The sequence below is a fragment of the Podarcis bocagei genome (genome assembly GCF_964188305.1).
Source record: "Podarcis bocagei genome assembly, chromosome: 6".
NCBI classification, from domain to species: domain Eukaryota; kingdom Metazoa; phylum Chordata; class Lepidosauria; order Squamata; family Lacertidae; genus Podarcis; species Podarcis bocagei.
Genome location: NC_138130.1, coordinates 99,899,220 through 99,926,256, shown reverse-complemented (window position 1 = coordinate 99,926,256; position 27,037 = coordinate 99,899,220). Strand labels below are relative to the sequence as shown.

Here is a 27,037-nt window from a genome sequence, read left to right as displayed (position 1 = left end):
GAGCTATCCACTGCAGAGGCTTGGGAAATGGTTGATAACTCTGGGAAATGTGGGGGGGGGGCGCCATTGAACCGGATATGCTTAAGATGGCCCTGGATATGACATACACAAATGTGCATATTGGGAGAAAGTCATACTGCTTCTCATGAGGACACAAAGGAATGCAGCCACTGGGCTGAAAAATACTCCTTCCAAAATATAGTGTGTCCTTCCTTGGTAACAATACACTTAACACGGACACTTAACATGATAATGTGGTCTCAACCACTGAGCCTCTTGGGCCTGCTGATCAGAAGGTTGGCAGTTCGAATCCCCACAATGGGGTGAGCTCCCATTGCTCTGTCCCAGCTCCTGCCAACCTAGCTGCTCAAAAGCACGCCAGTGCAAGTAGATAAATAGGTACCGCTGCGGCGGGAAGGTAAACGGCATTTTTGTGCACTCTGGTTTCCATCACGGTGTCCCGTTGCACCAGAAGTGCTTTAGTCCTGCTGGCCACATGACCTAGAAAGCTGTCTGTGGACAATCGCCGGCTCCCTCGGCCTGAAAGCGAGATGAGTGCTGGAACCCCATCCAGGGGTCCTTTACCTTTACCTTTACCAACCAATACAGATAAGGCCTGTTGAGCTGCATCCACCATTGTGAGGTCTAAGGAGGTTATGGTGATGCCTCCTCAGCTGTTGCCATTGGCTGTGGACTGCCTGTGATGTCACAAAAGCACATGGCAGCTGTGTTGATATAAAGGCGGTCCACTCCCTCTTCTCTGGCAGAACACAGGGGCCAACAGCTGTGGTTGTCAGCACTGGGTGGTCTCCTTCCATGTGGAGGTGAACTAGCCAATGGGAGGAGGTGAGCAACAAGGAAGACCAGGCAGCTACATTTGTGTGTATGTGTATGTGTATGTGTATAATAATAATAATAATAATAATAATAATAATTATTATTATTATTATTATTATTATTATTATTATTATTATTATTATTTATACCCCGCCCATCTGGCTGGGCTTCCCCAGCCACTCTGGGCGGCTTCCAACAAAATATTAAAATACCGTAATGCATCAAACATTAAAAGCTTCCCTAAACAGGGCTGCCTTCAGATATCTTCTAAAAGTCTGGTGGTTGTTGTTCTCTTTGACATCTGGTGGGACAGTGTTCTGCAGGGCGGGCGCCACCACCGAGAAGGCCCTCTGCCTGGTTCCCTGTAGCTTTGCTTCTCGCAATGAGGGAACCGCCAGAAGGCCCTCGGAGCTGGACCTCAGTGTCCGGGCAGAACGATGGGGATGGAGACACTCCTTCAGGTATACTGGACCGAGAGACTACAACTCCCATCATCCCTAGCTAACAGAACCAGTGGTCAGGGATGATGGGAATTGTAGTCCCAAAACAGCTGGAGCGCTGAGTTGGGACACCACTGCCCTAAGCGAAGCAGGATGCAATGGTAGGCTGATGAAACACTAAAGGGTATAGAGTGGTTGTTGTTCTCTTTGACAACTGGTGGGAGGGCGTTCCACAGGGTGGGCACCACTATCGAGAAGGCCCTCTGCCTGGTTCCCTGTCGCTCCTTCAGATATACTGGACTGAGGCCATTTAGGGCTTTAAAGGTCAGCACCAACACTTTGAATTGTGCTCGGAAACGTACTGGGAGCCAACGTAGGTCTTTCAAAACCGGTAATATGTGGTCTCGGCGGCCGCTCCCAGTCACCAGTCTAGCTGCCGCATTCTGGATTAGTTGGTCACCTTCAAAGGTAGCCCCACGTAGAGCACATTGCAGTAATCCAAGTGGGAGATAACCAGAGTGTGCACCACTCTGGCGAGACAGTCCGCGGGCAGGGAGGGTCTCATCCTGCGTACCAGATGGAGCTGGAAGACAGCTGCCCTGGACACAGAATTGACCTGCACCTCCATGGACAGCTGTGAGTCCAAAATGACTCCCAGGCTGTGACCTGGTCCTTCAGGGGCACAGTTACCCCTGTGTATACAGTTTATTAAAGGAAGTGGCACTGAGTCACCATTCTCCTAGAAGCAAACAGACCATGTTCTTAATGCTGTTAAGGGGATGGCAAAGAAAACTAAAAAAACTGGTATCGGGAGAGTTGCCCCTTTAGGTATATGTGTCCCAAGCCATTTAACAAGCTGGGGGGGGGGAGCTACTTCATATCAACCCTAGCAAATTGTGCTTCCTTTTTCTGGTTATTTGGCTATAACTTTTGATAGAATACAGATAATTGAACAAACTTTGTTGCATTACAGTCTTCATTAAATTATCTTTCCCCTGATATATAATTTTATGGCATTATTCCAAAATAAGTGGTGTTACGAGCCTTCAAACCTCAGAACTACACTTTCCCCAAAATGTTTCCACAATTTTGGCCACTGGCGTAGGCCTCTGGTTGTCATTCAGAGTAGTAAATACTAAGCTAAACAGACCGACATTCTGGCTCAGTGTTGCGAAGTCAGCTCCCTGCGTTCTTGCACTGTTTTCTTTAATAATCCTTAGCTGTCCCGAAGATGACAAGGCAGGCGATTTCAAAACCTGCAGACCTCTTCAGGCTCATAATGGTGGCTGCGCTCGTAAAAGCCCCAACTCCCTTTCTCATTACTCCAGGTGAGAGTGATGCTATCGGGACCGCCGTAATCTGTGTCTCTTGTTTTAATGCTATAATTACTTGAGTGTTTACAGATCGCGGAGGCTAACCTGCGAGGGACTGCTTGCCAAGACTGCAGGCTACAGGGAGGGGGAAGCGAGGAGGAGGGCTGCAGCTCATTGAGAAAGCATCTGCCTTGCATGGAGAAGGTCTTGGGTTCAAGCCCCAGCAGTTCCTGATGTGGTTGGGGAAGAGATTTGCCTGAGCCTCTCTGGCCACTGCTAGTTGATGGACTGACAGTTTGGCTCTGTACAGCAGCTTATCTTCCAAAGAGGAGGGAGACCTGTGTGTTGGGGAGAAAAGGTTAAAGAGAAACCTCCAAGCAGCTGTTAACAACACCAGTGCTTTGAGGACTTTAACCATAACACAAGGACCTACGAAGATCCTGCAGGATCAGGGCAATGGCCCATTTCAGACCCTTCAAGTGTCCTATTTTCCAGGGACAGTCCTGGATTTACAGACGCCATCCCAGTTTTTTTATTTGATCCCGGAATGTCCCGCTTTTCCTTATGACATCCTTATTTTAATCAAAGAAATGTTGGAGGGTATGTGTCACTGTCTGGTCTACGGGCGATCAAAGTCCCGGCTGAGGACTTTGGGACCGGGGCAAGGTGGCGGCGTGGGAGCAGGAACGAGAGTCCAGAAGCCAGGGGTCCGAGGGTCAGGAAGCAGGGAGTCACAAAGTCAAGGGTCTGAGGATCAAGAAGCAAGGAGTCAAGAAGTCGAGGTCCGAGGATCAGAAAGCAAGGAGCCAAACGCAGCAAGGCAGAAAATGTGTTGCTGTGGCAAAGAGCCGAAGGGAAATGCTGACCTTATATCCCCTCCTGGCTCTTGCCACCAGGGGCAGTGAGTTACCAAGTGGCCTCACCTGTGCGGCCGCACCTTGCCTCTCCAGAACAAACTTAGGAAGGCCCCAGTCCTGCGAAGCTCTACTGGTCACAGGGCCCGGCTCCTGCACGCACTCCTTACAGTATGGCATTATGGCGACCCTCGAGCCAAGCAGATATGTAACTATACAAGCTTTAGAAGACATCTGAAGGCAACCCTGTCTAGGAAAGCGTTTTGTTTTGTTTTATTATGTTGATGTTGGAAGCCTCCCAGAGTGGCTGGGGCAACTTAGTCAGATGGTGGAATATTATTATTATTATTATTAGGCTAATGACCCATCTACTCCAGCATTCTGTTTTCATGGGCATCACCCAGATGCTTGTGAAAAACTCCCAAACAGGATCCGAGAACGAGAGCAACACTCTCCCCTCCAGTGGTTTCCAGCAACTGGTATTCAGAAGCACTGATGCCTCCAACTTTGGAGGGCAGAACAGGTATAAAAGCTAAAAGGTAAAGGACCCCTGGACAGTTAAGTCCAGTCAAAGGTGACTATGCGGTTGTGGCGCTCATCTCGCTTTCAGGCCGAGGGAGCCGGCGTTTGTCCACAGACAGCTTTCCAGGTACAGTGGTGCCCCGCAAGACGAAATTAATTCGTTCCGCAAGTTTTGTCGTCTAGCGAATTTTTCGTCTTGCGAATCACGAAATCCCATAGGAATGCATTGAAAATCAATTAATGTGTTCCTTTTTTTTATAATAATTTTTATTGCATTTTTCCAGTTTCAGATAATACAGAAAGAAGAAAAAACAGAAAAGATAAAAAGAAAAAGAAAGAAATCAAACCCTTCCAACAACTTATTTCAATCTTCTATCGGACTTCCCCACATCTCCCGCATAATGCATTCTTATCAATAAATTTAATCAGCAAGTTGTAACCTTGTTTCGCGTGTTTCTTTGTACTTTCAATTAGAGTTTGAGTTTAAATCCCTTATTTTCCAATTACTCTAAAAACATAACATATTATCACTTTTAGCTATTTAAACATTGGTTCTTTCAAAGATATCATCCAATTTCATATAAAATCCACTTTCATTACTGGGGCTAACCTTCCAAATCATGCGGCATATTATAGTTCATATAACTTATAATGTTTTTGTAGATAATCTTTAAATTTTTCCCAGTCCTCCTCCATCGTCTCTTCTCCCAAGTCTCGGATCCTGGCAGTCATCTCGGCTAATTCCATGTAATTCATCAGTTGCGTCTGCCAATCTTCCAGTGTGGGCAAATCTTGAGTCTTCCAATACTTAGCGATAAGAATTCTTGCTGCTGTAGTAGCATACATAAAAAACGTTCTGTCCTTCTTTGACACCTTTTGGCCGACAATGCCCAAGAGGAAGGCCTCCGGTTTCTTAGGAAAGGTGTACTTAAACACCTTTTTTAACTCATTGTAGATCATTTCCCAGAAGGCCTTCACTCTTGGACAAGTCCACCAAAGGTGAAAGAATGTCCCTTCAGCCTCCTTGCATTTCCAACATTTATTATCAGACAAATGGAATATCTTAGCAAGCTTGACTGGGGTCATGTACCACCTGTATACCATTTTCATAATGTTTTCTTTCAGAGCATTACATGCAGTAAACTTCATACCGGTGGTGCATAACCTTTCCCAGTCCTCCAACATGATATTGTAACCAATGTCCTGAGCCCATTTTATCATGGCTGATTTGACTATCTCATCCTGAGTATTCCATTTAAGCAGCAAGTTATACATTCTCGATAATAACTTGGTCTTTGGTTCTAACAACTCTGTCTCAAGTTTCGATTTTTCCACCTGGAATCCTATTTTTTTGTCTAGCTTAAACACCTCGTTAATTTGGGCATAATGTAACCAATCTTGCACCTTACCCTTTAATTTTTCAAAGCTCTGCAACCTCCAATTACCTCCAATGTTTTCTAATATTTCCCAATATTTCGGCCAACCGGCCTCCATATTAGGTTTTTTCCAAGCCTTGGCCTCTATTGGTGAGACCCACCTCGGAGTTTTACTTTCCAGTAAGTCTTTGTATTTTTTCCAGACCATAAATATTGCTTTTCTGACAATATGGTTTTTGAACATTCCATGTGTTTTAGCCTTGTCATACCACAGGTACGCATGCCAACCTAACGAATTGTTAAAGCCTTCCAGATCTAGGACATCAGTGTTTTCTAGCAGAATCCAATCTTTCATCCAGCAGAAGGCAGCAGCTTCATAGTATAACCTTAAGTCTGGCAGGGCAAAACCCCCTCTCTCCTTTGCGTCAGTTAGTATTTTAAACTTTATTCGGGGCTTTTTGCCCTGCCAAACAAATTTCGATATATCCTTCTGCCACTTTCCAAAACATTCCACTCTGTCCACAACCTGCAAGGCTTGAAACAAAAACAACATTTTTGGCAAAACGTTCATTTTTATAGCTGCGATTCGGCCTAACAAGGATAGTTTCAGTCTTGACCAGATTTCTAGATCTTTTTTAACTTCTGTCCAACATTTCTCATAATTATCTTTAAATAAGTTCAAGTTCTTAGAGGACAGATTGACCCCCAGGTATTTCACTTTTTTAACAATGTTTAGTTCTGTTTCCTTCTGAAACTCCTCTGTTTCAGTAGCTGTCAAATTTTTCCCTAAAACCTTAGTTTTTTGTTTATTCAGCTTAAAACCCGCCACCCGACCAAATTTCTGAATCAATTCTAAAACTCTTTTTGTACTAGCTTCTGGCTCCTGTAATGTCAAAACCAAGTCATCTGCAAATGCTTTCAATTTATATTGTTTCGCTCCGACCCGTATTCCTTGTACCTGCCGATCTTTCCTAATCATATTCAGCAACACCTCCAGGACCGAAATAAATAATAAAGGGGAAAGGGGGCACCCCTGTCTTGTTCCTTTTTCAATGTAAAATTCTTCTGTCACCACATTGTTCACTATCAACTTAGCCTTTTGTTCTGAGTAAATTGCATCTATTCCATTCTCAAACCCCCGTCCCACTCCCATCCCTTCCAAATTTTTCTTCATAAACTTCCAAGAGATATTATCAAAGGCCTTCTCTGCATCAATAAATATAAGCACTGCTTTGGTGTTAATATTTGTTTGCAACAGTTCCAAAATGTCAATAATATTCCTGGTATTGTCAAACAAATGCCTGCCTGGGAGAAAGCCTGCTTGGTCCTTATGAATCACTTCATTAAGTACTTTTTTAAATCTATTTGCCAAAATGTCTGCAAATATTTTATAATCCACATTTAGGAGTGAGATGGGACGGTAGTTCTTAAGTTGAGTCTTTCCAGTTTCCACTTTAGGTATCAATGTGATGAATGCTTCTTTCCACGTTTCTGGTGCCCTCCCTCCCCCCATAATCTGATTGCAAACCTCCATTAATGGTTGTGTCAGGTAGTCTTTTAACGTCCTATAATACTTGGAGGTAAGTCCATCAGGGCCTGGAGATTTGCCTAACTGCATGTTCTGAATGGCATCCTCAATTTCCTGTTGTGTTATTTTGGAATTTAAAATTACTCTCTTCTCCTGAGATAGTTCTGGTAGGCCATTGTCTTTCAGAAATTGTTCTATCTCAATCGCTTCCTCAGACCCTTGGGTATATAGTTTTTTAAAGTATTTCTGGAAACACTTTCTAATTTCTCCCGGTTTCTGGATGTTTTTCCCTTCAACTTCTAAGTTGGTAACGTAGTTTAATTTTTGTCTCTTTTTCAACTGCCAAGCCAACAGTTTCCCACATTTATTCGCTGATTCAAAAGATCTTTGTTTCATTTGTTTAATTTTCCATTCCATCCGTGGTCGTGTAGGAACTTCTGGCTGTCCTCTTTCGTTCTAATTTTGACCTTCTTTTCTTTGTAGTTGAATGATAGACCTTGCGGGAACTCCCACCTATAAGGTATCCCGTTACTTCTCAAAAGTCCAGCTAGATCAGTGTAGTTAGCTCTGAGATCTAACAATTGTTTAGGAATATCCTTGTAGATTTGCGCTCTTCTGTCCTGGATCTCGAGTGCTTTGTTAAAGTGGAGGTCAAGTAGTTTGTCTCTCTCTTGTTTGGTCCTTAGGATGATCAAGCAGTCTCTAGGTCTGTCCTTCCTGGCAACTCTTCCCAGTCTAAATGCAGTTGTAATTTTGAAGTCTGTGTCTTCCTTTATACCCCAAAATTTAGAGAATTCTGTTGTCAAAAAGCCAGTCAGATCTTCTTTCTCGATCTCAGGGATAGAGCGTAATCTTAAATTATTTTCCCGATTTTTCAGTTCCACCATAGACAGATAGGCCTGTTGGTCACTAATATGTTTATGTAGTGGCCTTACCTCTCCTTTCAATTCGTCCACTTTCTGAACAGCTTGATCAGCTTTTTCGTTTGCAGCCTCGGCCAATTTCCAAATCTCAGATGTAGCGTCCTTTAAATTCCCAATTTCTTGTGAATGCTGAGCCACTTGTTCCGATAGTTTGGTAATTGAGGATGTGGCTAAGTCGATTTTAGCTGTTTGGTCATCAACCTTCTTATTTAAAATTGCAAATTGTTGTAGCATTTCATCTAGAAGGGTATTAGATCCCCCTGCTGCCATATCCTCAGTTGTTGGTTGTTCAGGTTCCTTTAATAGTGCTGTTGTTGAGGGTGCAACTCCCTGTAGAACGGCAGGGACTGAAGATCTACGAGACTGAGAAATCAGGGTTGTTTGTACAAGTTGGCCTTTCCCTGCTTTCGATTTTGCAGATCTTGTTTTCGGAGGGCCACTCATTCCACACCTGTCTTTGGATTCAAGGTCAGACTGTCAAATGTTCCATGGGAAAGACAGGCCTCAGAGTAGATAACCAAACAACAGAAAGTCAAAACAAAGTTAGTTCCCAGGAATTTGTAAATCCCAAGCTCCACTAGAGGGAGTGTTGTTAAAGTTCAGAAAGAAAGAAGGAAAGTTTTGGTCGCCATTAAAGTTCCTACGCAGAATAAAATAAGAATAGTCCTTAAAGCTTTTTTCCACTTGCAGAGCCCTTTCAATGTTGCCACAGTAATCCCATCTGAAGGAGCAAGATACAGTTACTAAGTTGTTTCTTCCAATAATGCCTCTATGTATCCGTTTCGACTTTATAAATTGTATCCGCAAAGAACCCTTTTCCCCCTGTCAGCCTGGGGCTGGGTTTTAAAGTTTTTAAAGTCAACAAAAGGAGAAGGTCCCCAGTTTAAAACTGCACAATAACATAAAAAGAAGGTTTGACTTTCCTTTCAGTTGCCAGCTCTGCCAGTCGCACGATGCTTCCCGTTTTAAAATCCCTTTCTAATGCTTCCAGCTTGTCGTTTCCTTTGCCTTTGATCTCTAAGCACTACCGGGAGACGGACTTCCTTTTTCTCGTCTCCCGCTTTCAGCCAATTTTACAATTTGTAATTCCAGATTTAAAGTGTTTCTTACTCACGAGTAAGTAGTTTGGAGTCCAATGCTTAAGGAAGAAAGGTCGGCGCTCATCAGCAGCAGCCGCGCGGCTTCGCTCCCGCAGAAAGAGCGATGTACTCTCAGCACCGCTTCCCCTCCGCGCTTCCGGAGCCCCTTACGGGGTCCCTTCGTCGTTTTGGGGGTCGCTCCAGGTGCCCGCCGAGTCCCACGGCCACGAGCTCACTCTGCTCGTGGTTTTTCTTAATGGGTCGTCGCTGTGCCGCAGCGAACGACCCTTTCCTGCGGAGCTCCTCTTCACAGCGCAAAGAGGACCGCCATTGCTTGTTTCGCGCCGCCTCCGGAAGTCCGAAAATCAATTAATGCGTTCCTATGGTCAAAAAAAGTCCAAACAAAGCCAAATTTGGTACAACAACAGTTTATTAACTGCTCTTTAAAGTCACACATACTGTAAAGAGCAGTTCAAAAATTGAAGGGAAAATAAATTAACTTTATAAACAAAACATGTCTTTGTTTTTAGACAAAGGAAACAAAGTCGCGAGACGTTTTCGTCTTGCGAAACAAGCCCATAGGGAAATTCATCTTGCGAGGCAAATCGAAAACAGAAAAACCTTTCGTCTAGCGAGTTTTTTGTCTTGCGAGGCATTCGTCTTGCGAGGTACCACTGTAGTGTGGCCAGCAGGACTAAGCCACTTCTGGCACAACGGGACACCGTGACAGTGTGGGATGTAAAGGTGCCGTCAAGTGCAGCATTCTGACAAAGGACTAACGGCCTCCATGTTCTAACCAGTTACTGTGACAACCAGTTTGTCGGTTGCTGGTAGTTTTGAAAGATAACTGCTCAGTTGCAGTCACCTCAGGAGCAACGTCCCTCTGGTATAGTTCATTTGCTTGTTATGTAACCTAAGCCTGCTTTCAGGTACGGTTCTGTAAACCTGAATGAATCTGAGAGGAAAATAGTTTTATATTAACATGAATCCGATTTGTGTGTGTACTCTTTAAGAGGGATTCAAAGGGATTTTTTACCAGGAAGGCATCTTTGCTAGTAGAACTCAGACGAGTCAGCAACAAGCTGATCGCTGCGTAAACTTATAAAGGGGATTGTTGTTTTTGTTTTATTTAATCATTTTTTCGATACAAACAACAACTGCAAAAGACACATACAGCAAAAACAATAATAACACAATTTGACAATTCGGATTTGAATACACTGATATACCTATGACTACACCTTTTAAAACAATATTTCATCACCTCTCTCTCCTTCCCCTACTTCCCACCACTATCCGCCTTATCGCTTAAATATTTGTTCCAGATTTCTTCATATTTATCCATTCGTATTTTGTGCCGACATGCAATTCGTTCATATATAGCTAATCTGTCCATATTATCAATCCATGTGCTCAATGGAAACTCAGTGGAAACAAGCTGATCGCTGCATAAACTTATAAAGGGGATTGTTTAACTGCTAAAGTAAACCATCCCACAGACAGAAGCCAGAGTGTGTGGAAACACTGTTTACCTTCCCACCACAGTGGTACCTATTTATCTACTTGCACTGGTGTGCTTTCGAACTGCTAGGTTGGCAGGAGCTGGGACAGAGCAACGGGAGCTCACCCCATCATGGGGATTCAAACTGCCGGCCTTCTGATTGGCAAGCTCAAGAGGCTCAGAGGTTTAGAGCACCCAAGTTGTTGGCCACCATGATGTCTTGCAGGAGCAAATTCCATCATACCATACCGCCAGCATTTCTCTGGTGAAAATAGGAATGTCCTATTCCATCATCATCATCATCATCATCATCATCATCATCATCATCATTTTACTATCATTTTACCCTTCACGGCCTAGGACCCTCGTACCTACGGGACCGCCTCGCCTGGTATGCCCCACGGAGAGCCTCAAGGTCCATAAATAACAACACCCTAGTGGTCCCAGGCCCTAAGGAAGTTAGATTGGCTTCAACCAGAGCCAGGGCCTTTTCAGCACTGGCCCCAACTTGGTGGAACGCTCTGTCTCATGAGACCAGGGCCCTGCAGGATCTGATCTCTTTCCGCAGGGCCTGTAAGACAGAGTTGTTCCGCCTGGCCTTTGGATTGGAGCCAATTTGATTCCCTCCGCCCCCTTTTTCTTTTTTCCTTTCCTTCTCCTGCAATGAGGCTCCATTTTAATATTTTAATGTTCCATTATTTTAATGTTGTATTTTATTTTTGTTTTTAAGTTGTAATCACTCATCTTGTTTTTATTATTGCTTGTAAGCCGCTCTGAGCCCGGCCTTGGCTGGGGAGGACGGGGTATAAATAAAAAATTATTATTATTATTATTATTATTATTATTATTATTATTATTATTATTATTATTTATACCCCACCCATATGACTGGGTTGCCTTAGTCACTCTGGATGGCATCCAACAAATATAAAAACATAACAAAACATTTTTAATTTTTTTAAAAAAATCTTCCCTAAACAAAGCTGTCATAGGCGACTATGGGGTTGCGGCACTCATCTCACTTTCAGGCCAAGGGAGCAGGTGTTCGTCCACAGGCAGCTTTCTGGGTCATGTGGCCAGCAGGACCAAACCACTTCTGGTGCAACAGGACACCATGACGGAAACCAGGGCACACAGAAACGCTGTTTACCTTCCCACCACAGCGGTACCTATTTATCTACTTGCGCTGGCGTGCTTTCGAACTGCTAGGTTGGCAGGAGCTGGACAGAGCAACAGGAGCTCACTCCGTCGTGGGGATTCTAACTGCCGAACTTCTGATCTGCAAGCTGAACTGGTATTCAGAAGCATTGATGCCTCCAACTATGGAGGGCAGACCTTAGCCAGATGGGCGTTTGTTCTGATCCAAAAGGGCTCTTCTCCTGTGCTTACATTCTTCCTACATCTGGTAGGAACCAGGTTGGGGAAATCCGTGCTAAGCAAAGCAATCAGGACCAGCCATTTCTACAGAATCTCTTCACTTCTAAAGCCAGCCCTTTTAATTAAATAGCAAGCACGTTCCACCTGGCTGTCTCACCAGATCTGCCAGCCCTTCTTAGCCAGATTGTCGAGTCTCTGATCCGGGGCCAAACAGATAAGGCATTTCTATGCCTCAGCACAGATGGAATAGCTTCGGGTTGTTCTCAGCCGACAAGTTGGAACGCACACAAGGTTTCCTTTAAGGGCTCTTAAGTGGCTGGATTCTCTGCAACAAACAAATTTCTTCTTCGTTCCCCTTCGCTTTCGTAAGGTGTTCTTCCTTTCCTGCGTTTGTAATGGGATCCAGCCTTGTTTGACGGCGGCAGCCAACTCCGATGGAGAGGTGCTGCGTCAAGGCAGGGAATGGAGTCGAGGGCCAAATCATAAAAATGCTGCTATTGTATTTAAAACCACTAATAAAATAAGCACCAGTGATTTATCTACGAGCGACTGTTAGGGGACGTTTACAGTTAGGTGAGATCATTTTCTAAAGAAAAGAAAAATCCGTGTTTTTCATCCGCAACATGCACCCACCTACCCCAATTCTATTTGTTAGACAAAAAGGATATTGAACACTTTGGATAAAGAAGTATAGCAACAACAACAAACAAACAACAATAATAGCTTATTTCTACCCTGCACACTCTGGGCAGCTTCTAACAAATGATTAAAAATACATTAAAACATCAGTCATTAAAAACAGAAGAATTCGTCTCCCTTACTAATGCTGTATCTGCTCTGAGCTCTGAAAGACTTGTGTTGCTTTATAGAATTCTAAGTTCTGCACCCTTGTTCTGCTAACGGATGCTAAATTCTGTGGCATTGTGAAATTGCAAAAATTATGTTGTTTCTGCAAGGTAGGCCACTCACGAGTCATTACTAGCATGCCATTTTAAGGGGGGTGAAACTTAATTTTTGCAAATTTCGTCATTGAGGGGTGTTAAAAATATGTTTTTGGGTGTGAAGAATTCAAATCTATTATTTTTGTGAATGGTCAATGTTTAGCTTGGTAAGTCTGTGTCTGAAATGACAATTTAAACACAGCTATGCTTCAAAACTCGCACTTCTCTGAATTTTGCAATGCGGTTCTCCAGGCAAGTAATGTGGACAGAAAAGTCTATCCTGTGGTGAAGTGTGTGTATAAAAATGCAAGTATTTGTGAAAACAATATTTTAAAATGTATTAGGGAAGATTACTTGCAGAGTAATACAAATGCCTGTATACAATTTGCACTAAAATGCTGGCGAATTTTCATAATGCCTCTTTTTCATATTTAACATAAAATAAAATTGAAAACCGATGTGGATGTGTGCAGAACTGAATTTAGGATTGGAAAGATGAGAAACTGAGAGAAGCCAAAATTGACAGATATGCCCAGCCTTCCTTCCACAATTGTGTATGGCACAGTAATCACCGTATTTTTCGCTCTATAAGACGCACCAGACCATAAGGCGCACCTAGTTTTTGGAGGAGGAAAACAAGAAAAAAAATATTCTGAATCTCAGAAGCCAGAACAACAAGAGGGATCTCTGTGCAGCGAAAGCAGCAATCCCTCTTGCTGTTCTGGCTTCTGGGATAGCTGCGCAGCCTGCATTCACTCCATAAGACGCACACACATTTCCCCTTACTTTTTAGGAGGGAAAAGGTGAGTCTTATAGAGCAAAAAATACGGTACTTTAAAAAGTGAAATAAATCCACTGTTGGGTTTTAGAAATTTGTATTGGGTCATAAACGTTGGATGGGGGGGGGAGAGAGAAATGTGGGTGTCAATATTGGTGGGTTGTTCAAGTCCCCGAACTTTCTAATCTGGACTGACAGGCTGTGGCACCAAGGGAAGTAAAACTGGTTTATGGGTCGGGGTAGGTAGGAACGAAAATGGAAAAATAGCAGAGTCTCGAATGTTAAAAAATATGGCTTTGTACAGGCTGTAAATGAGGTAGACAAAATACTCCCCGTCTGAAGGAAAGATCTATGCCTTTGCCAAAATATTCTGTCCTTTAATCGCACGGTGGATAAATGGCTTTTAACAATTCGGTAAAGGTTTTGAATGTCTAGAAGGGAGAATTACCCTGAACAGAACCGAATTTTATAGGGGACGTGAAAGCGGGTTTGCTTTTCAATAGTTTTTCCAGTGAGCTCTGCTGCAGACTTCACAGGAGTCACCGAAGGTGGAATAACTTGGAAATCGTGGAAACAGCCTTGCAGATCCCTAAATCAGACACTGTTAAAAAAAAAAGAAACGTACAGAGGGAGATCCTGTTACCTCAAATGTGTACGGGACTGCAGTACTCAGCTCATTAAAAGAATGAACAGCCCCAAGTTTAATGGAAAACACTATTCTACTGTGTGAAGCTGGAATATACCTTGCCCGCCGTCGCTCCCCACAAACCCCATGCCATTTTTTTTCCATTTTCTTTCCAAAGTGTGTTAAGATCCCTTGGAAAGGACCCTGGGGCAGCTTCATGGACCTCTAGGAGGAGTACAGAAGATGTTTTTCAGCAGGGCTGAAGCTCATCTGAAAGCCCTTCTCTCCAAAATCCAGTACTACGTCAGCAGCAGAGATGAAGGAACCTGTAGCCCTCCTAATATTGCTAGACTACAACTCCCATCATCATCATCATCATCATCATCATTTATTCAACTTATACACCACTGGAAGGACAGATCGTGAAGCTGAGACTCCAATACTTTAGCCACCTCATGAGAAGAGAAGACTCCCTGGAAAAGACCCTGATGTTGGGAAAGATGGAGGGCACAAGGAGAAGGGGACGACAGAGGACGAGATGGCTGGATAGTGTTCTCAAAGCTACCAGCATGAGTTTGACCAAACTGCGGGAGGCAGTGGAAGACAGGAGTGCCTGGCATGCTCTGGTCCATGGGGTCATGAAGAGTCGGACACGACTAAACGACTAAACAACAATACACCACCCTATACTCAGGGTGGTTCACAACAAGACCCCAACATATAAAATCAAACCAAAAGCACTAACCCAATAACACCCCCCCAAAAAAGCCACATTCTAAAAGGGTGTTGGATGTCAATAAGATCAACCAAAAGGTAAAGATAAAGGGAACCCTGACCATTAGGTCCCGTCACGGATGACTCTGGGGTTGCAGCGCTCCTCTGGCTTTACTGGCCGAGGGAGACGGCGTACAGCTTCCGGGTCGTGACTAAGTCGCTTCTGGCGAACCAGAGCAGCGCACGGAAACGCCGTTTACCTTCCTGCCGGAGTGGTACCTATTTATCTACTTGCACTTTGACGTGCTTTCGAACTGCTAGGTTGGCAGGAGCAGGGATCGAGCAAAGGGAGCTCACCCCGTCAAAGGGATTCAAACCACCGCCCTTCTGATCTGCAAGCCCAAGAGGCTCAGTGGTTTAACCCACAGCACCACCTGCATCCCTTAGATCAACCAATTTGTTGTTGTTTAGTCATTTAGTCGTGTCCAACTCTTCGTGACCCCCTGGACCAGAGCACGCCAGGCCCTCCTGTCTTCCACTGCCTCCCGCAGTTTGGTAAAACTCATGCTGGTAGCTTCGAGAACACTGTCCAACCATCTCGTCCTCTGTCGTCCCCTTCTCCTTGTGCCCTCCATCTTTCCCAACATCAGGGTCTTTTCAGGGAGTCTTCTCTTCTCATGAGGTGGCCAAAGTATTGGAGCCTCAGCTTCAGGATCTGTCCTTCCAGTGAGCACTCAGGGCTGATTTCCTTCGGAATGGATAATTTTGATCTTCTTGCAGTCCATGGGACTCTCAAGAGTCTCCTCCTTCATGGATCACTGCGTTGTTGTGGCGAAGGGGCTTGAATAACTCAGAGAAGCTACGAACTATGCCGTGCAGGGCCACCCAAGGTGGACAGATCATAGTGGAGAGTTTTGACCAAACGTGATCCACCGGGAGCAGGAACTGGCAAGCCACTCCAGTATCCCTGCCAAGAAAACCCCATGGACAAAGACAACAGATCAACCAAAGGCCTGGTTATAAAAGAATGTTTTTGCCAGCCGCCTAAAGGTATATAATGAAGGTGCCAGGTGAACATCCTGGGGGGAGAGCATTCCACAGGCGGGGAGCCACTGCAGAGAAGGCCCCGTTCTCGTGTTGCCACCCTCTGGACCTTTCGAGGGGGAGGCACACGAAGGAGGCCCTCAGAAGATGATCTCAGGGTCCGGGAAGGTTCATATGGAAAGAGGCGGTCCTTGAGGTATTACGGTCCTGAGCCGTGTTCAAAAGTGAATGTGGCCCTAGGGCTGGAAAATGCTGGGCTGCTTCTGCCACCGGCGACACCTCTTGCATTTCCGCACTTGCTGCCCAGCCTCAATCTTTGCTGCTAATTCCTCCTCTTGGCACAGGCAGAAGGCGTACGGGCACGTGTGTGCCGTACGGTGCTCTGGAGGGTAATGGCTTCCCAGGGAATAGGGATCTCTCCGCTATGTTTCTTCCACCTTGACCCGGAGGGATTTCTTCCGTATGTAACGGGACCTGCCTCTACCATCCATGAGTGAGAGAATATAATACGAGCTGTCAAGTTGCATTAACTGCAGATCCAGCCGTTCGTGACCCCGGGGCCTGGTTTGCAAACCGCAGCAATCTGTGGCGTATCACAACATGGATACTTTCGCTAACGGATGCCTGTCGTTTTTCGGGGGGGTGGCGAGGGTGTGCTTTGAGAACGCCTCTTTGAAGTCCTTTCCTCATCTCGAAGTGTCTGGCGGGGTTGGGGGAGGGAAGAGCGGCAGGAAATTGTTCCTAGCCTGAAGGGAGAAGTTTGGAACAGGAATCCAAATTCTCTTCACCTAATAACACTTAATGGTTCCCACCCCCCCCCCCCAAATCGCCCCTTCTCATCCACGGAAGAAAGAAAACGATGCTTGAACACACCATGCACAGATGGCCGACTTCTTGGTATATAATAATCTCAAAGCTACACCTGGAATCTGTTCCTGGTTTTACCATGGGAAACAAGGGGCTCCTCTGACGGTCCTCTTTGTGCTTAGAAATTACGGTCGCCTGGGTCTGGCGGTTCTTCGCGGCATACGGGAGATATTCCCAGCAAGCACCTGCTCCACGGATGTGGTCCTGTGAGGGGTGGGGGGAAAGCAACTGGTTGGAGGCCGGTCCATTCATGTCCTGAACCCTATGGCAAAGTCATGGAGGGGATGGACCGATCCTTTATTAGCAATTTCAACATAACAAAATATCAAAACATATCATATTCATTATTTTCCCCCCCTTCCCCCCATCAAACCCTCCCTTCCCCCCCCGAGACTTTCCCTCAGCTCCTCTCTCTGATTTCTCAACACACATATTATTCTCTGCATACTGCAAAATTGTATAAATCCTTAAATTATGTGTCTACTACGTAAACAGTCGATAAATTTGTGTATGTTTATTCAAAACCTGCCAAGGAGTCCAATTCATTTTGTTGTCTTTTTATTTTTTTAATTTTTATTAAATTTTATTAAATGTTACAAAAATATGAAAAGAAAAAAAGAGATAGAAACAATGCATAACCATACATTAAAACATTTATCTACACTATTTCCCAGAATGCAGACTAGAAAAGAAGAAAGACAAAAGATAAACGAAAGAAACAAGAAAAAGGATGAAGAGAAAAAATACTTTTCGTAATCAATTATTCCAAATTCATACTTCAAACATTACGATATATAAATCCTAGTTAAAATATTATAAAAGACTTCCACTGCATTCACCACACGTCTCTTGGTTATCTAATTTACCTTTGTTGTCTTTTTAAGTAATTTGTAAAAAGTCCCCATTCTTCTTTGAAGTCACAGTTGTCCTTATCTCGCAGTTTGTATGTCAGTTTCGCCAGTTCTGCATACAGTGGTGCCCCGCAAGACGAATGCCTCGCAAGACGGAAAACTCGCTAGACGAAAGAGTTTCCCGTTTTGGAGGTGCTTCGCAAAACGAATTTCCTATGGGCTTGCTTCGCAAGACGAGAATGTCTTGCGAGTTCCTGCTGGTTTTTTCCCCTCCCCCCCTTTTTCTAAGCCGCTAAGCCGCTTATCAGCTGATCCGATCAGCAGATAAGCCGCTAAAAGCCGCTAAAAGCCGCTAATAGCGCTAATCCGCTAATCCGTCAATGGGCTTGCTTCGCAAGACGAAAAAACCGCTAGACGAAGAGAATCACAGAACGGATTCTTTTCGTCTTGCGAGGCACCACTGTAGTTCACCAATTTCTCTTGCCACTGTTCTTTTGTCGGGGGTTCCTCGTTCTTCCATCCCTTGTGCTATCAAGACTCTTGCCGCTGTTGTAGCATACATGAATAAATTCTTTATTTTTCTTGTGAGGGGATGGACCAATCCTGAGGAAGAGGGGGAGGAGCTCAGAGAGTCGGAGGACCAGAGGGAGGCTCCTAGTGGGTTGGGGGAGCCAAAAGCAGGACCCCACGAAATGTCTGAGCCCGAAGAGGGGACCAGCATGAGTTAGGGAGCAAGAACATAAGAACAGCCTGCAGGATCAGGCCAAGGGGGAATCCTGTTCTCAAAGGGGCCAAACAGGAGCTGGTGGGAAGGCCAAAAGTAGGACCCAAGTGCACTCTCCTATCCTGTGGTGGCACGGTGGTCTAAACCACTGAGCCTCTTGGGCTTGCTGATCAGAAGGTCGGCGGTTCGAATCCCCACGGCGGGGTGAGCTCCTGTTGCTCCTGCTCCCTGCTCCTGCCAACCTAGCAGTTCGAAAGGACACCAGTGCAAGTAGATAAATAGGTACAATTCCGGCGGGAAGGTAAACGGCGTTTCCGTGCGCTCTGGTTTCCATCACGGTGTCCCGTTGCAGCAGAAGCGGTTTAGTTCTGTTGGCCACATAACCTAGAAAGCTGTCTGTGAACAAACGCCGGCTCCCTCGGCCTGAAAGCGAGATGAGTGCTGGAACCCCATCCAGAGGTCCTTTACCTTTATCTTTACCAACCAATACAGATAAGGGCTGTTGAGGTACATCCACCATTGTGAGGTCTAAGGAGGTTATGGTGATGCTTCCTCAGCTGTTGCCATTGGCTGTGGACTGCCTGTGATGTCACAAAAGCACATGGCAGCTGTGATGATATAAAGGCGGTCCACTCCCTCTTCCCTGGCAGAACGCAGGGGCCAACAGCTGTGGTTGTCAGCACTGGGTGGTCTCCTTCTATGTGGAGGTGAACTAGCCAATGGGAGGAGGTGAGCAACAAGGAAGACCAGGCAGCTATGTTTATGTGAATGTGTGTACAGTTTATAAAAGGAAGTGGCATTGAGTCACCATTCTCTAGAAGCAAACAGGCCATGTTCTTAATGCTGTTAAGGGCAAAGAAAACTCCAGGGGTCCTTTTTGTTTACCTTTTATCATTCAGAATAATAATAATAATAATAATAATAATAATAATAATAATAATCATCTTTATTTAGTCCCGCCCTCCCCAGCCAAGACCAGGCTCAGGGCAGCTAACAACCAATAATAAAAACAAGTTGATTAAAATACATTTTTTTAAAAAAACAAGATTAAAATACAACATTAAAACATTAAGAGGCAACCTCTTCACAGGAGGAGAAAGGAAAAAGAAAGAGGGGGAGGGAATCAATCTGATTATAAGCCGAAGGCCAGGCGGAACAACTCTGTCTTACAGGCCCTGCGGAAAGAAATCAGATCTTGCAGGGCCCTGGTCTCATGAGACAGAGTGCTCCACCAGGCCGGAGCCAGTGTTGAAAAGGCCCTGGCTCTGGTTGAGGCTAATCTGACATCCTTAGGGCCTGGGACCACTAGGGTGTTGCTATTTATGGACCTTAAGGTCCTCCGTGGGGCAGACCAGGATAGGCGATCCCGTAGGTACGAGGGTCCTAGGCCGTGAAGGGCTTTAAAGGTCAAAACCAGCACCTTAAATCTGACCCTGTACTCCACCGGGAGCCAGTGCAGCTTCAAAAGCACTGGGTGAATATGCTCCCATGGTGGAGACCCTGTGAGGAGCCTTGCTGCAGCATTCTGCACCCGCTGGAGTTTCTGGGACAGCTTCAAGGGCAGCCCCGCGTAGAGCAAATTACAGTAGTCAAGCCTGGAGGTGACCGTCGCATGGATCACTGTGGCCAGGTCGGGGCGGGAAAGGGAAGGGACCAACTGTGGAGGAAGAACATAGCCATTGGGGCTAGTAACCCCTGAAAGCCTTCTCCTCCATGAGTTTCTGCTCTTTCACAGCCATCCAAGATGGCGGCCATCACTTCCTCCTGTGGCAGGGAGTTCCACAGTTTAACAATGCGCTGCGTGGAAAAGGACTTATATCTGTCGCAAATCTTCCAACATGCAGCATCATTGTCTGTCCGGGGGTCCTAGTGTTAAGAGAAGGGGGGGCTTTCCCCATTCGCTTTCTCCCTGCCGTGTCTAATTTTATAAACATCCATCATGTGGCCTCTTATTTGCCTTTTTTCTCTTAGTTGAAAAAATTCCCAGATACTGCATTCATTCCTCCTGGCGGTGTGCGGCATCTCCCAGCAGTGCGGCAATAAAACTACTCGCACATTTGCAAAGCTAAGCAGGGTCCGGTATGGTTCGCGATTGGATGGGGGACCGCGTGTTGAGATTCCTGTGTTGCAGGGGGTAGGACTGTACAGTTCCACAATTGTATGAGATTTGATTGCTGCTCCACCTGGGAATAATGTCGTTTCCTATATCTCTATGCCCTTCAAACGGCAGATACCTTCACACAAAGGGCTGTCCTCTGCTCGCTTCTCTGCTGGAGCTGTTCCCGAACCTTAGACCTACTTTTGAAAACGAAATACTCTCTTTTCCTGCGTCCTATTTCCCACCTTCTCTCTCACCCCCCACTTACTTCTCTCCTCCTGCTGCATGTTAACGGGCCCGTTTCAAAGGAGATTTGGTTTCGACAGGGGCAACTGCCCGGTAACTGCGATGACAGCTCCCGGCGAGCTCTCTCGGCCTGCAGTGGCCGTACGAAGCTGAGATCTTCCATTTCTCACATTTCATCCTCCGCCTCAGACGGCTGTTGGCTTTTCAACGCCCGGGTTTTGAGAGAGCTGCTGCTGTTGCAACATCAGCCGCCACCGCCACTGTCAGGGTGAGAAACGTCAATGACTTGACTGAGGAAGTCTGAAGGAACGCAGCTTTGGGAAGACAGACCTTTTGGTTTTAAAGACAAACTCAAACAGGCCCAAAGGCTTAGGGCAGGGGTAGGCAACCTTTTCTATCCCAAGGTCTGCATTCCCTTCTGGACAACCTTTGAGGGGGTCGCAGGTTACTGGCTAGTAGCAGCTAGGTGAAGGTAAAGGGACCCCTGACCATTAGGTCCAGTTGCGAACAACTCTGGGGTTGTGGCGCTCATCTCGCTTTACTGGCCAAGGGAGCCGGCGTACAGCTTCCGGGTCATGTGGCCAGCATGACTAAGCCGCTTCTGGCAAACCAGAGCAGCACACGGAAACACCGTTTACCTTCCCGCCGGAGTGGTACCTATTTATCTACTTGCACTTTCACGTGCTTTCAAACTGCTGTGTTGGCAGGAGCAGGGACAGAACAATGGGAGCTCACCCCGTCGCAGGGACTCGAACCGCTGACCTTCTGATCGGCAAGCCCTAGGCTCTGTGGTTTAACCCACAGCGCCACCCGTATCCCATAGTAGCAGCTATCAAGAGCCTATTATTATTACTATTCATGCTCCATCTTTTTCCCTGTCAGGGACCCAGGGAGCCATACAGATAAAAGTAAGAATAAAAACACAGGGAAAAGCCCATGTTTTTGTTTTTTTAAAATCTAATACACAGTCGTACCGTGGAAGTCGAACAGAATCTGTTCTGGAAGTCCATTTGACTTCCAAAACAATCAAAAACCAAATCACGGCTTCTGATTGGCTGCACGAAGCTCCTGCAGCCAATCAGAAGCCATGAAAGCCCGTCGGGCATTCAGGTTCCAAAAGAACGTTCACAAACTAGAACAATCACTTCTGGGTTTGCGGCATTCGGGAGCCAAAACATCTGAGTTCCAGGGTGTTCAACAACCAAGGTATGACTGTACAGTCATACCTCGGGTTACAGATGCTTCAGGTTGCGTTTTGGGGGGGGGGTTACAGACCGCCGAAACCAGGAAGTACCAGAACGGGTTAATTCTGGGTTTCGGCAGTCACTCGTGCGCAGAAGTGCTAAATCACTCTTTGCACATGCGCAGAAGCACCGAATCACAACCCGTGTGTGCACAGACGCGCTGCTGTGGGTTGTGAACGCTGCGGGTTGCGAACGTGCATCCTGCACTGATCACATTCACAACCTGAGCATCCACTGTACTAAAACCATACAAACAATTACAATACAGTGGTACCTCGGGTTAAGTACTTAATTCGTTCCGGAGGTCCGTTCTTAACCTGAAACTGTTCTTAACCACTTTAGCTAATGGGGCCTCCGGCTGCTGCCGCACCACCGCCGCACGATTTCTGTTCTCATCCTGAAGCAAAGTTCTTAACCTGAAGCACTATTTCTGGGTTAGTGGAGTCTGTAATCTGAAGTGTATGTAACCTGAAGCGTATCTAACCCGAGGTATCACTGTAAAAACAATAGGACCCTGTCTCTTTCATTCAAAGCAGCTCCCAAAAGCCTGTTGGAACAATGTTTTCACCTGCCGGGTGAAAGACAGCAAGGAGGGAGCTAGTCTGCCTTCTCTAGGGAGGGAGCTTCAATATACAGATCTTCCATTTGTATATTTGTATGTTTTAAACCCATCCAAGTTGGTGGGCCTCACGACCACTGGCCGGTGCAAATACCATAGCTTAGCTATGTATTGTGTGAAGAATTGCTTTCTCTGTCTCAAATTCACACAGCAGGTGGAACAAGCTTGTTTTCTACTGCCTCAGATGGTAGGACCCAAACCGATGGATTCAAATTAGAAGGAATGAGATTCTGATTAAACATTAGGAAGAACTTTCTGATGGTAAGAGCTGCTCAGTACTGGAAGGGACTCTTCCAGCAGGTGGTGGACTTCTTCACTGGAGGATTTTAAACAGATGTTGGCTGGTCATCCGTCAAGGATTCTTCAGCTGTGGTTCCAGCATTGTAGGGGTCGGACTAGATGTTTCTTGTGGGCACCTTCTGAAGTGTAGGTGGGTTCCCACGAGGCAAGACACAGTGATAACAGCAAGAACCTTTATTGAACTAACAGAACTCGACAACAGGGGCAAAGCAACTGCTGATATACATTTATGAAGGCCTGGGCCTCTCCAACTCACAAGGTGATTGGCTGTCTAAACTTCCAAGCTGCGAATCACGATTCAGAGTTTAAGGGCCAATGGCAGAGGCCCAAATCCTGAAATGTTCTGTGATTGGACATCGTGTATCGAATCAGAACACAGGAACTCAGAATCCTTAGTCCAGAGTCAAATCAGCCCTGAGTGCTCACTGGAAGGACAGATCCTGAAGCTGAGGCTCCAATACTTTGGCCACCTCATGAGAAGAGAAGACTCCCTGGAAAAGACCCTGATGTTGGGAAAGATGGAGGGCACAAGGAGAAGGGGACGACAGAGGGCGATATGGTGGGACAGTGTTCTTGAAGCTACCAACACGAGTCTGACCAAATTGCAGGAGGCAGTGGAAGACAGGAGTGCCTGGCGTGCTCTGGTCCAGGGGGTCACGAAGAGTCGGACATGGCTAAACGACTAAGCAACAATGATAATTTAGATTTCCAAATGTTTCTCCAGGCCAAGAAAAGTTTTTTTGAGAGGGAGCTGTTTTGGACCAAACTGGTGGTACCAAAAGTGCGACAGATATGTATGTTGTAGGTGTGTTTTTTTTTAATGAACCCACTTTTTAAACATGCACACACCACAAGTTGACCATTCCGGGAGACCTGATGCTGTTGTCCCACCATCCACATTTGCAATCCTTCTGCAGGTGGAAAGTTTAAGGTAGGTGCTGAAAACAGGCCGAGACGGGCATTTAAAACATGACAGTCAACGTGAGCATTTTGTCAAAGGAAAGAGGCGAGTTACACTCCGTGAAACTCAGCAGCTCACCAGGGAAGCGTTTAGGAAGCTGGCCTCCGGTTGAGTGAAAGACTACAGGCCCGGTAGGGAGATCAGCAGAGCTTCTGAGACTCAGCTACAGGAGAGAGAGAGAAAGGTCATCATCCATCATCAGTGTTACCCATAAGGCCCATGCTCCATCTCCATTATCGGGGACAGTATTTTTTATTTTATTTTTTGTAAATAATTTTTAATTTGATTTTCCTTTTTTTCTTTTTTAAATATTTTTTATTAGTTTTACAATACAAAATTATAAAAAAATACAACACATATTTTCTCACAAATTACATTCATTATGGGCTTCCCTCAGCTCTTCTGATAATCCTCCGTATTAATCATTTCTTATGCATTTCTTAATTTTATATTGCCTTATACTAATTACCTCTCCTCCCTCCTTTCCCTTTTTTACAATATTCCTAATATTTTTTCTTCACAAAGCTGCTTGTAAACCCACAAACGTTGTTTCATCACTGCATATACTTTTCAAATAGTCCACAGATTTACTCCAGGCTTCGGTGAACTTCTGATCCTGCCAGTTTCGGATATTCCCTGTCAGTTTATCAAGTTCTGCATAGTCCATTACTTTCATTCTCCACTCTTCTATCGTTGGTAATTCTTCCTGTTTCCATTTTTGGGCCAATAATATTCTTGCTGCTGTTACCGCATATGAAAAAAGCTTGCAATCTTTTTTATTTATTTCACTTCCTACTTTACCTAACAAAAATGCTTCTGGTTTCTTTACATATGTATATTTCAACATTTTTTTCAATTAATTTGATTTTTCAAGTGTAAAATTATAACAGTATCACATACAGTGGTACCTCTGGTTGCAAACGGGATCCATTCCAGAGCACCGTTTGCAACCTGAGAGGAACACAACCTGCGTCTGCGCACGCGCAGGTCTCGATTTTCTGCTTCTGCGCATGCGCGTGGCATCATTTTGTGCGTCTGCGCATGCGTGAGCGACGAAACCCGGAAGTAACCCTTTCCGGTACTTCCAGGTCGCCATGGGATGCAACCTGAAAAGACGTAACTTGAACCGAACGTAACAAGAGGTATGACTATACATACTCAGATTTAGAAATTTCTCTGAATCTCTAGACTTCCCATCATCTCCTCCATGGGTCCTATTGTCAGCATTTTCAACTGCATATTCTTTCATCGTCCATATTTTAAATCTATCCATATTGACCAAAGCTCTCATCAACCCCGACCAGTTGGTCATCCTGGGGCTGAAGGGGACTTGGTGTCCATCCGCAGCTGAAGAACTCTCAGATGCCTTAGTCCTTGTCATTGCATTACTTTCGGCAAGGAACACAACAGCATCTGCACGGCAGAACGCTTCCCTGCAGGACAAATTTTATGCAAAACAGACATTTGGGTTTGGCAGATGTTTCTGTTCTAATGCCTTGTTTTGCCACTGTTCCATTCACCCTACTTTCAGGTCAATTAGAAGAACGCGGGGGGTGGGGAGTGGTGGCGTTTGCCTCTTAGGATGGGTCATAAGGAAAGGGTTAAAATAGGTGTGATGTGATTGGCCAGTGAGAATGCAAGGGGGGAATAAAAGAGTGGGAGGTTTTGAAAGTCAGTTGAGTTGAGTTGAGGTTTGGGAGTTGAAGAAGGAAGAGGGGAGATTAGGTGTGGGTTGGTAGAGTTGTATTGTGAGAGAGTGAGAGGAATTGTTAGGTGGAGTCAGATAGATAGTTGGGAATAATCAGTTTGAAGTTGTTAGGAACTAAGAATAAGAAACTGACAAGAGAAAAATTAACTGAAACCATAAGCTTGTTCCTGCATTTAAAAATAAACTTGATTATTTGTTTATGTTAACAACTGACTGGACTCTGTGTGTCCCCGTGAGATACGGGGTGGTGGCAGCGGAAAAAGCAATCGCAGTGGTGGCACAGGGTCAATAGACCGTCAAATGTCTGGCGGCCCTGTGTGTGATCACCACAGGGGGATTCTATAGCAAGAATGGGGAAATTGTGGCCCTCCGGATGTTGGTGGACTCCATATTGCATGCTGGCTGGAGAACGTGCAAAATTCAGCTGAGACGCACATATCCTAAAGCCTGTTGTAGATTATTCATAATGGCTGCAGAGTGTACAAAATTCAGTTGAGATATATGCATTCCCCAAAGGAGGATTATGTATATTGACCAGGAAATGTACACAATTCCTTTTCATAGACAGATCATATGCACATTCTCTGTGCGGCCAGGGGGATTTGCACAATCGCTGGATGGTTGTGCACATTAATCACTCAGCTTAGCAGGGACCCTAAGACTGCCATTCACTCCTTAAAAAAATATATATCACACGATTGATAGTGACGGGGAGAAATTGTATTCATTTCTCATTTAAAGACAAACTTGCCCAAGTAACACTTTTTGGAACAATACATGAAGTGAAACCCAGCCACTTTCAGGAATTTGCACTTCTCTGAATTTTGTGGTGCACTACTCCAGCCCAGTAATATGTCGAAAAATGCATACACTAGGATAAAGTGTGCATATAAATGCGTATAATACTGAGAATACCATACATAAAGGCATTTGGGGGGAATCTTGTCTTGCAGAAATGTATATTTAAGGCAAAATAGCATGCAAGATGTACACTTAGATGCTGGTAGATTTCGATGAGGCCTTTTAAAAAATATATATGCAAAAACTAATGTGGGAATATGGAGATCTGAATTTAGGAATTGCAAAATGAGAAACCGGAAGAAACTGCAATTGGCAGATCCCTCTATCCGTAGGCAATTGTATGGATGGGGGGGGGCCACACACCCCCGCATCATGCCTAAAAATGTGCAGCCGCAGTCAAGTGTGCGCAGGGAGCATTGAACTCGTGCAGAGTTCCTATCCTTAAAAAAAAAAAAAGAATTCACTTTTGCAGACATTCAGGGCTGAAGAATGCGATAGAGCTACCTCTTTGGAAAGATGAACACTCTATAAACCTTCACAGGGTCCGATTCCAGGTCCTTTACGCACATAAAATACCATACCCCCTTCTCCCCACATTCCCTCCCCCCCCCCAACATACGCAAATAATAGATTTGGCTATGATTGCACCCAGGAATGAACTGTTTGATTTTCACCCGTTTCCCCACAGCCTGCCAAGTATTTCCTCTCCCTTCCAGAGACTTTTCTTTAAATCACAAACATCTGTTAGATGACTTGATTCCCAGTG

At 45.2% G+C, this 27,037-nt stretch overlaps 2 long non-coding RNA genes across 5 annotated transcripts; one reads left to right on the top strand and one right to left on the bottom strand.

Moving 5' to 3' along the window:
- The first annotated feature begins 771 nt into the window (after positions 1-771).
- LOC308588842 lies at positions 772-25,132 on the top strand. Of its 3 annotated transcripts, XR_014008919.1 has the most exons (3): positions 772-846; positions 20,719-20,906; positions 23,719-25,132. It is a non-coding gene; the product is annotated as an uncharacterized lncRNA (long non-coding RNA). The 3 variants fall into 3 exon arrangements; XR_014008918.1 differs by lacking the exon at positions 20,719-20,906; XR_014008920.1 differs by lacking the exon at positions 772-846 and having other exon boundaries at positions 20,521-20,906.
- On the bottom strand, positions 15,275-18,757 carry LOC308588864. 2 transcript variants are annotated; one of them, XR_014008944.1, is made up of 3 exons: positions 18,029-18,757; positions 17,586-17,682; positions 15,275-16,981 (listed from the first exon to the last, which is right to left on the bottom strand). It is a non-coding gene; the product is annotated as an uncharacterized lncRNA (long non-coding RNA). The 2 variants fall into 2 exon arrangements; XR_014008945.1 differs by having other exon boundaries at positions 15,275-16,923.
- Positions 25,133-27,037: the final 1,905 nt, after the last annotated feature.